This window comes from Macrobrachium nipponense, chromosome 40 (assembly GCF_015104395.2).
Source record: "Macrobrachium nipponense isolate FS-2020 chromosome 40, ASM1510439v2, whole genome shotgun sequence".
Classification (NCBI taxonomy): Eukaryota; Metazoa; Arthropoda; class Malacostraca; order Decapoda; family Palaemonidae; genus Macrobrachium; species Macrobrachium nipponense.
Genome location: NC_061101.1, coordinates 51,224,107 through 51,235,451, shown reverse-complemented (window position 1 = coordinate 51,235,451; position 11,345 = coordinate 51,224,107). Strand labels below are relative to the sequence as shown.

The window sequence follows — 11,345 nt, the reverse complement described above, 5'->3', positions numbered from 1 at the left end:
TCCCGGACTTTAGATAGTTACGCTATGTGTAAGTTTTAGGTTAATAATAAGATATCTGGGTGTACATTTGCAACTGAAAAGTGTTTTAATAATTTACTGTATGCGAATTACACTGTTAATATTCGAAATAGGATATTGTTATTATTGTTGAATGTAAGCTGAATGTAACTATCTAAAGCCCGGGACTCGTGTTTACCATACGCAAACACCACAGGCGGATGGACGGATGGAAAAAAACAGAGTATAGTGGCAAACATATTCTTTTCGGGGTTTCAAAAGAAGAAGAAGAAGACGAAGTAGAGAGAGAGAGAGAGAGAGAGAGAGGAGAGAGAGAGAGAGAGAGAGAGAGAGAGCATATCATTAACTTAAGATTCATTAAATTATAGTACAATGGTCATCAGTGTAGAGCTTCCTGCTCCCATTTAGTATAACTATACTCTGTTTTTTTCATCTGTCCATCCGCCTGTGGTGGTCGCGCATGGCAACACTGCGTCCCGTGCTTAAATAGTTACGTTATGTCTAAATTTTAGGTAAATAAAAAGATATCTGGGTGTACATTAGCAACTGAGAAGGGTTTTAAAAATTTACTGTATGCGAATTAGACCGTTAATATTCGAAATTAGGATATTGTTATTAAATTGTTGGGATGTAGCGAATGTGACTATCTAAAGCCGGGGACGCAGTGTTACATACAACACCATAGGTGAATGGACAGATGGAAAAAAAAAAAAAAAAACAGAGTATAGTAGACTGACCCTATAATTATAGGTCTAGACCTTGAACTGGCCATTATGCTTTCAGGGTCGTAAAGACAAAACGAAATAAAGTTGAGTTATCCTGATTATCACTTTCTTGAATGATAACCTACAATATCCTTAAGAGCATCATCATTCATGTAGCACATTTGACTTTGAAAAGTAATGAAAAATTCACAAAAGGCTTTCGAAATGACGAGCCGTTCTGAAAGGATTGGTTGCTCTGGCCTCGTATAAGGTTGCATGACTGGCGAGGAGGCAAACAGCAAGGCTCCGGAATAAGGCACATCTTCGAGGACCCGTTAACACATCAAATAACGTGGTTTAGGAAGATGAACTGCTTTCAGATTGCAGTTTGAAGCACCAACGATTCTCAAGAGCAATAATGACGACACATTCACCCTCCACAGATATTGCGCATTTTGTCCGAAGCCTTGGAGTGCCTTTTACCACACGCCCACACACACACACATATTATGTATATATACTACATGTGTCCAAGTGTGTATTTTAACTATGACTTCTCTTTGTACCTGTCATATATATGTATATAAAGTGAAAATATATAATATATACATACATGTATGTTTTCATATTTGATACATTTTTATATACACTCATATCTATATCTATCTATCTATCTATCTATCTATCTATCTATCTATCTATCTATCTATCTATATATATATATATATATATATATATATGTGTGTGTGTGTGTGTGTGTGTGTGTGTGTGTGTGTGTGTGTGTGTGTAGTTCCTCTTATGTCTATTTTTCTACGGGATATTCCTTTCACATGTGTCTACAGGATAGGCTCCTCCTATTTCAGTATCTTCATAGTCAAGGGCGATATTATGATCAGTTTCTTTAGCCATTCTCCATGTCAAAAGGAAAATAAACGTCTTAACAACAGCTCTTCAAATCCTGCAATATTTTTATCGTGGTCGTTTGGGGTATTTCATTGCAAGTTCCCGGTTCTCAGCTCTCGGTCTAAGCTTGTCATCAACTGAGGAGTTAGGTTTATGCAAAGCATTACCTGTCTCCAAAAGGCTGAGCTAAATTGGGAGACTTGCTTCGTCTCTAGTACCATGCTCAGTTAAATGACTGAATAAAAAAAAACTTTCTTCTCTGCCAGTCAGTTGAATGGCTGATAAGCTACACTCTTGCTCCCTCCTTGGTACCATGTTCAGCTGAATCTTGAATAAACAAAATCTCGCTCCGTCTCCACCATGTTCAGCTGAATGGCTGAATCATCAAAATCAAGTTGGTAAACGCAAAATGTTTCTTCCATTGTCGGTGATTTTATATATTTTCTGTTTTCTCCTTTGGAAACAAGCCTCAATTGCACTCCACTCTGCTTTTATTGCATCCATAAATCTTGCTAGATAAGGTCACTGGATGATGATAACGATCTTCAATCGTTATATTTACACGTGTGCATGGGTGGGCAGATAGCTCCAATATATATACTTACACACACACTCGCTCTGTTATCATCATTGGGTGATGAAACTCTTTAATGCAAGGATTACCTCTTGCGGAAGACTCTTTACGCCTAACGATAAAATCTTATTTCTTGCATTTCATCAGACTTTTTTTTTTTTTAATTTTCAGAAAACCTTCGACTGCAATGTCATTATTGCGGAACCAACGCCAATATTCAGTGACTGCATCCTGTAAGAATCCTGACTCGCAGGAAACAAACGTATATACGCAGTGATTAAACATCTATCTGTAGTATTCTACATTATTTACGGGGTTATTTTCTGAACTCCGAGTTTTGCGGGCGCGCGAACGAGCAAGAGAGAGAGAGAGAGAGAGAGAGAGAGGAGAGAGAGAGAGAGATGCTATCTTCAATCAAAACGGGCATATTTCTCTCAATTTTCTGGTTCCGGGAAAGTAACTTGAACCCGCTCATCGATATCGTGAAGAGCTTATCTGTCTCAAACCCGGCATCGACGAAACGAAGGACGGACGACGCCGCACAGAAAACGCCAGCCATAGAAAATGAAGTTGTACATCAGGCAACTGAGGGGGGACTTGCGCAGAAACGCTCACAAGCGTATTTCCTTGTCGCTCGACATTCGCTTGTAATCTAGCAGACAGCGAGGTGCCTTAAAACAGTGGTGTAGTGTTGTACGTGCTTAGCGACCTTCCCCGCAGATCTCAGCTGTAGATTTCCCTAACTCAACATTGTAACGACAAAGTAAGTGCTCCTTTTCCTTCTGTAAATGATTGCCACATAATAGTTTTACGACCAGGTTCGCCTACAAAGCAAATACGAACGGGGTAAATAGACCAAACGCATTTGATTTACCGCTTTACCTGAATTTATGTCAAATTACGCCATGGAAAAGGACGGGTTTCTGTTTGTTTACGTGACTTCCATGATTAAAACCTATTCACTAACTGAAAACTGTAGCACTTAGGAAAATATTTAATAGAGTAATATAAGTTTTCTACTAATGAGTGTATAGACACTTAAGATTTTAAAAAAGTATTGCTGCTTACTGATCAACAGCTTGAATTTATGTGAAAGGCTGATATTGAAAGTTTTAACATTCCTTGTATGAATATAATAATGTTAGATTGATAACAAACTATTTCTGATACAATAAATAGAAATAGCGGCGAGTGGTTCAAAATAAGAGAATGCATCTATTTCTAGTAATTAGAACGAATATAGGTCATTTATCATATTCATAAACCAAGCCATGCAGCTAAGGTATTTGCTGTACATGAATTTGAATATATCTAAAGGAGTGAGATTCCACCACTCCATTCTGTATAAAAATAACTTTTGTAACATACATATAGGTCTAGTAATTGAAATGGCGTGTCTTTTCTCTGAGAAGGATATCAACCGAATCGAGTGGGAGTAAAAGAAAAAAAATTGTCAGTTAAAAGCAATATGGCTCTGAATATGAAAATACAACGAAGAAGGGGAGACAAAGAGAGACAGGAGAGAGAGAGAGAGACACAGACAGAGAGAAAAAGAGAGAGACGATAATAATTCTCGGTGAATGAAATGTTTCCGTTAGTGCTTATTCCACCTGGCCTCTAATTAAGTTGATGGACTGGGTGAAGCACATCGTGATATGACACCCCCCCCCCCCCCCTTATATTTCCCTACCACACCAACCCTTCCCCCTTCACAACCAGCCCCCCACCAAGGCTCCCTACGACTCTGCCCACCAGCTATGCTCTCTTCTCTCCCTCTCTCCTCTCCTCTCTCGCCCTGGGTCGGCCACCTACTAAACACCTCTCTGTTTCTTGGAATTAACCGACCCCGTGGGCGAAAAGGGGCGGGGTGATAATGCGATTGCTCGGGTGCTGGCTGGAAGGGGGAGGGAGGGGAGAGGAGGGATGTTGGCGGTAACTGTAAGGTAAAAGAGAGAGACAGAGAAAGAGAGTGAGGACGAGAGACACAGGGAAAGAATAGGGGGCTTCAGGGGGTTAAACGATGATGGATCGTACTTTTAACTGTCAGATAAACAACAGGATATGTTCCTTAGTCTTTTTTGACATTGTCTTTCCTTTAGGAGTTGAGAGAAATAGATGGAATACGTTATCGGTTGGTTTAACTGTTCCGTGAGAAAATCTTCGGGCCTCCTCCTCCTCCTCTTCTTCTTCTCCTCCTCCTCTCGTCTTCCACCTTGCGTGTGACGTTAGGAATAAATGGGTCACGGTAAGGAATGACCTTCGCCCTAAAGACATCTCTCTGTACTCGTATGTGATTGTAATAACCACAAAGCCGTCTCTTAACCTCTCGTCTCTTAACCTCTCGTCTCTCTTCTTCGTCAGTCTCTTCTGTTGAATGGAAGGACTGATGCACGGCGTTTTCTCTGAGACTTTTCCACCTTCCTCCTTTCCTAGAATGAAGATGTTGCTGTGGTCTCCGCCACTTTTTCATTGATTTCCAATTAAAAAGGGGACATTTTAATTGCTTCACAAAGGACATTGGGTAAAGCAAAAGTGTTAATTATCATAGTATGTAATATCTCAAGATACGTTTCTTTTCTAGAAATGTCGAATTTTCTTTGTAGTATGTAACGAATTAATTTTTTTTCTCTCTCTCTCTTTTTCAAAATGAGAACCGAGCCTTCAAACGGAAAAAAATAACACAAACTTAAGAACTTTATAAACAAAAAAGCAAACTATTAATAAGAAAATCACCCAAAATACTGTCAAAGTAGTAATATTCATATTGATCTTACTTAGTTTCTCGTTACCGTAACATTCACTCTGAAACAAGAGACGTCCTTTAAGTCGAAGCAGAACATATTCGTAACACTGGAGGATCAGAGGCTGCAATTAAAGATGTTTCTAGATGTTTCTGAGACAGAGAACTCTTTAAGCAGAATCATTATGTAATAAGGGCCAAGCACTATGAAACATTCGCGCCTTTAGTAGTCTGTAGATTTTATTAAAGTATAAGATTCCACAAATACACGTATGGTGCACAAATTTATTATTGCCCTATATATATATATATATATATATATATATATATATATATATATATATATATAATATATTATATATATTAAACTAGACAGAACCAGGTATTGTTTATGGAGGTAAGAAGTAGACAGAGCCAGTATTGTTTGTGGAATCAAGAAGTTTACAGAGCCAGGTACTGTTTATGGAAGTAAAAAGTAGACAGAGCCAGGTATCGTTTATGGAAGTTAGAAGTAGACAGAGGCAGGTATCGTTTTTGGAATTCAGAAGTAGACAGAGCAGGTATCGTTTAGGGAATTAGAAGTAAGAGGCAGGTATCGTTTATGGCAGTTAGGAGTAGACATAGCCAGATATTGTTTATGGAAGTAAGAACTAGACACAGAACCAGGTATCGTTTATGGAAGGAAGAAGTAGAAAGAACCAGGGTATTGTTTATGGAAGTAAGAAGTAGACAGAGCCAGGTATCGTTTATTGGAGTAGATAGATACAGGTATCGTTTATGGAAGTAAGAAGTAGACAGAGCCAGGGATCGTTTATTGGAGTAGATAGATACAGGTATCGTTTATGGAAGTAAGAAGTAGACAGAGCCAGGTATCGTGTGTGAAGTTACGCAGACAAAGGCAGATATCGTATTGTGGTTGCAGGCACTGAGTCAAAACGCCACAATTGAAAACTGGGTTCAGGTATGAATTCTACACTACTGTTGCATTTGCTCTAGAAATCAGATACATTGCTTTTTTCAACCGTGGTGTGCGTGTTGTGGGGAAAGGTGTTTGGGGGGGGGGGGGGGGGGGGGGGGGGGGGAGGATTTGGGGTGAGGTATTCACTTATTCAAATATCTCACAAAAGTCTCGGATTTACAGAATACAGCGTCCTCGTAAATTGAGTAACTTTCATTAACTTTTAGATTGCGAGGTTTGGGATATATATCGTCATTTCATTGGATGATTCTCAGTAACTCCATAAACTCGGACATTATATGCTGCAAAATATAATCCTTGTGTTTTATTTCGCTGCATTTCCTGAAGAGGAATTACAGAAAAGTTAGTGAAATAACAAACTACCAGATCTTTACTTTTTATGATCAGCAAATATACACAAATAAAAATTGATTTTCTTACAGCACAATTAAACAGAAAATAGACGATACGAATATACTCAACAATTTCACACTCTTTACACTTGTGTGAAGCGTATAAATGAACTCTGCCAAACACTGGGGTAAGTGAGGGAAGGCTCTTTGAAAGAGTTTCAGACAAGACCGATTCCTACAGGAAACAGACAGGTCGTAAAAAAGGGGTTACAGGTTTTTATTTTTTTCAACCAAATGACTGTAATCTCGCCTCCGGTACATTTCGTAAATGAGAGAGAGAGAGAGAGAGAGAGAGAGAGAGAGAGAGAGAGAGAGAGAGCTCGTAATTTGACAAGTGCAACCAGGACATACAAAATTCATACAAAAATTGATGACGAAAAGACTATCGATTGACTGACAAAAGTCAGTCGAGATTTCAAATATTTGCACAAAGACAAAAAAATAAAAAGTGAATGGAAAGGTCGCTGAAATAAAAAATACGGTCAAATGGTAAAACTAATGCACTCGGTCGGTGGTAAAGGAAGGAATGAGAGCTTTGCTAAAATGTCAGTGGAAAAAATAGTTCACACCATTTCTACGAAATCTGGAGACGCCTAATCGTTTGTCTTCTACGTGGCGTCAAATATATATATATATATATATATATATATATATATATATATATATATATATATATATAATATATATATATATATATATATATATATATATATATATATATATATATATATATATATATATATATATCTATCAAGTATAAAGGGGCCGTTAAAACACTTTTTTTTTCTGGTTTAAAGAAAAGGACTAAATTTCGGTGGACTGACTCCCCTCCCACCCCTTACCAAGTAATGAACTTACAAAAACAAGAAGGTTTCATTTACGAAACATATATCAGTGGGCCGATATTTATGCCCTTAGGTGATGCTTGGGGCTACCGCTAAGCCGACCCCAGGCATCACCTAAGGGCACATCTCCCATTCTATATTTCGCAAATGTAACTTCTTTTGTCATTATTACTTGATAAGGGTGGAAGTCGTCCACCGAATATAGTTCATTACCTTTAAACCAGAGTGTTTTAATGGACCTTTTATACTTGAGAGATATCCTGTTTTAACAGAAGAATCTATTTACAGTTAATATATATATATTATATATTATTATTATATATAGATATTATATATATATATATATATATATATTATATACAATATATATATATATATATATATATATATATGATATATATATATATATATTATTAATCTGTCGCATACACCTGACATTTTCTATATTTACAAAACCTTAGTACAAGTATTTTTTTTATATCAAATGCAAATATATATATATATTTATAGAGAGAGAGAGAGAGAGAGAGAGAGAGAGAGAGAGTATAATGATGGTAATAAGTATTTTGGTTGCTCACATTTTAATTGCTTATTTCGTGAATGAAAAGTCCTTCTGTCAAGTAGGATTTTTAATCCTTACTTACACAGAATTTCAATCATTTCTTGGTATTCTGACAAGATTTTTTTTCTTGTTATTTGGTATTTAATTCACGATTGGTTTAGAAACGTTTTTGTTCATTACTCTACGACATAATACACTCCTTCAAAATAAAAACGGAGTAGACCCTCGAATTTGGGTAGCATCGTATACCGAATGCTTTGCAAACTAAAACTATTTGTGTCGACAGCAGCAGAACTACAGCGCGTTTTAGGTCTGGCTATGGTTTTTGGAATCTATCGAATTTAGGCCAAAGGTCAAGAAGCACTAGGACCTATGAGGCCATTCAGCGCCGAAACAGAAATGGAAGATAAAAAGCTCTGAAAGGTGAAACAGGAGGAAAATCTCAAAGCAGTTGGACTATGAAGCGATTACTAGAAGAGTGTTGAAAGAGAATATGAGCGGCGGTACAGTAAAAGGAACGAAAGGGGTTGCAGCTAGAGGCCTCAGGAATGGACGCTGCAAAGAACCTTAAGCAGTGCCTACAGTGCACAGCGTGAGGTGGACTGGCGGCAATATAGGTACCCTTCTACAGGGACGCGGAGTTCATCCACAATTGAATTAGTTTGGACACGGCAGTACCTTTCGTGTTCTGTCATTACCAGCTTAAAATGAAAACATACACATTAATGTGTTTACATGTGCATTATGCGCATGTTCATGTGCGTAGGGAGAGAGAGAGAGAGAGAGAGAGAGAGAGAGAGAGAGAGAGAGAGATGAGTAAACAGACAGACAAATACTCGGGGTAAAAGTACCGATGCCTTCACCCGGGCCGGATAAGATGACATCAATCGCTCTCGACCAGATGCTTTCCCTGAAAGCAGTGGTATATATATGCACATCGGTGGGTCGGTCAGTCACGGCGATCCCGTCATCAACAAGCCGATAATATCTTTTTCGGCTCCCTGTGAGGTCTTCTTTAGTCGGAAAAGTTATAATGCACAGCTGAAGGAAGCCCATCAATGTCGCTGCGTATTACGCAGCCAGCTGACGAGAGGTCATCACCTCGTGTGAATGACAACAGAAATTCTGTTGCTTGTTTTGAATGAGACTGATTTGGGAGCGTTTTGGATATGACAAAAAAGAGAGAATGGGGAGGAAAGATGTCAATGAGATTGTGATGGCAAGTCAGATTACATCTCAGCCTATGGCAGAATAGAATAGAGTACAGAATTCTTAAAGCCAAGCGCTGGGACCTATGAAGTCGTTCAGCGATGAAGGGGAAATTGACAGATGGTTTGAAAGGTGTAACAGGAGGAAGACCTCGCAGAAGTACTACGAAGCAACTGTTGGAGAGGGTGTGGAGTCAGATGGGAGAAAGAAAAAAAGAAACGAAAGAGGTTGCAGCTATGGGGGCCGAAGGGACGCTGCAAGGACACGCTTATGTAATGCCTACAGCGCACCACGTGAGGTGAACTGACGGGACTAACCCCTCACGGGGTCAGGCTATGGTAGATTAGGTCTACTATGTTAAGCCCCGATCATTTACATCCACAGTGAACCTCCATTCTCATAGCAACGAAAAAAGACAGAGGCCGTAACTTGTGTAGCTAATTTCCATTGTAGAATGATTTTATGCGTGAAAAAAAAAAATTGTACCGCAAAGGAGGTAAAAGTAACATGAAATAAATGATAGGATGTTAATCACATACAACTAAATGAACAGATGCTAACAAAATAAGCATAGAAATGAAAGCGCAGAAGAATCATTTATTTATTTATTTATTTATTTATTTTGTTGTTGTTGTTGTTGCTTCTTATTCTTGGTCCATTCACAACTGTTAACAGAAACTAAAGCACACGTTTGCAGACGAAACTGTTCTGTCATCGCTAAAATAAAAATAAAAAATAAAAAAATGATTTTAATCATTTCTCATGCAATGCCAATCTTCCCCTAGACATTCCTTTCGACGAAACGCACTTAACAGGACGTAGAGACAATAGGAACTCTGAATTTACGCAATGCCTTAAGACTTCTCTCGTAAGATTTTGCAAGAGGAGAAATGAAACTCATTACACGGCCCCAAATTTGAATACTTTTCAACTTCGTTGGAAACCGATTTTTTTTCTGCTCAGCGTGGAAACGAGATTGTACATCCGGAGATACTACACTAGTGATAGATGTCTCCTATCTAATTAGTAATGTATATCAGTGGTTATGATATGACTTTTTTTTTCACTTCATTTCGTTCACGTCAATTGTGCTAAATGGAAAATAGTTTTACACACTAGCATAACATAATGTTCTATGTAATCTATGTAATGTCATTACATAGATTTCTTCCACCTTCGAAAAGAAAAATAGATTAATAAGGTATGAATCCTGCGTCAGGCAGGTGAATGAAAAATTATGAAACTCTGCCACCGCTTGTTTGAGCGTGTGTACATCCGGAGATAGACAGACAGGCAGATATCCTATCGGCAACTAACATCCTGTTTTTCCCATTTACTATTTACAGAAGAGGATTTCGATTCTGAGCGTGATCTGATAGAATATACAAAAATTGAGGCTTTAGGCCAATTGCTGGGATCTATGTGGTCATGCAGCACTAAAAGGAACATTGCGAGGAAGAGTATAAAAGATGTAATGTGAAACACTATTAGAAGGGGGTGGAAACTAGGATGGAAGTAAGAATATGAATGGAGGTACAATAAAAAGAATGAAATGGGCTGCGGCTAGAGGCCTAAGGAAGGGACGCTGCAAAGGAACCTTAAGTAATGCCTACAGTGCACTGCGTGAGGTGCACTGACGGCACTACCCCCAAAATCTCGTATGTTGTGACCACGCAGTTTTATTTTAGAATGATAATGTTCCCTAATGTTCACCACTGGACACCACCATTCTTCAGCAATATTTAATTGAACCAGTTATTGTACTTTATCATTTACTCGGGGAGTAAGCCTACACACTACTTTGTTATTGTTGTTGTTCTTGCTGTTCTTGTTATTGTTGGGGGGTAGGAAAGCCCTATAGAAAAGCCTAAAAAGGTCTGAAAAAGGCGTTTTGAGTTGAGTTAAAGATACAGGAATTATAGGATAGGATACTCATGATTTATTTATTAGAATGAAAATGTCACAAATAAATAGTGTGCATGTTAAACAGCACAGAAGAATTATTTCTCATACAATATAGCGTATTTGTTTTAAATTTCGTTGGTGAGACAACGCACTATTTGACCGTAGATTTCAGCACTCGTTTGAGTAAGCTGGAGGTCGGATCACGCCATGTCTTCTCACTTAGCTAATGTGGAAGGGAAAGAAAAATATGACAGTGACCTTTGGAAAACCACTTCGAAAGGCATGGCTCGGCTATTTTCGTCCTCACGGCCTGGCTCGATATCCGGTCATTTTCACAGATACGGATATCTCTCTCTCTCTCTATCTCTCTCTCTCTCTCTCTCTCTCTCTCTCTTTCCCACGTGGTGATATCTAAGGAATGGGAGAAGAGGGTGTGGGGGCGGGTTTGGGCAGCAAAAGAGTTATATTAGCAATAATGTATATTGAAATAGTAGAAGAGACAAACTGCCAATGT

The 11,345-nt window shown here is 38.4% G+C and overlaps 1 protein-coding gene across 4 annotated transcripts in view; it reads left to right on the top strand.

Moving 5' to 3' along the window:
• The first annotated feature begins 2,786 nt into the window (after window positions 1-2,786).
• The window catches only part of LOC135212160 (uncharacterized), a 96,139-nt gene continuing 87,580 nt past the window's right edge, over window positions 2,787-11,345 (top strand). The window contains exon 1 of one of the 4 annotated variants that reach the window (XM_064245585.1): window positions 2,787-2,962. The gene's annotated coding sequence lies outside the window, so the exon portion shown is untranslated. The remainder of the gene's footprint in view (window positions 2,963-11,345) is intronic. The other 3 variants (XM_064245583.1, XM_064245584.1, XM_064245586.1) reach the window with 3 other exon arrangements.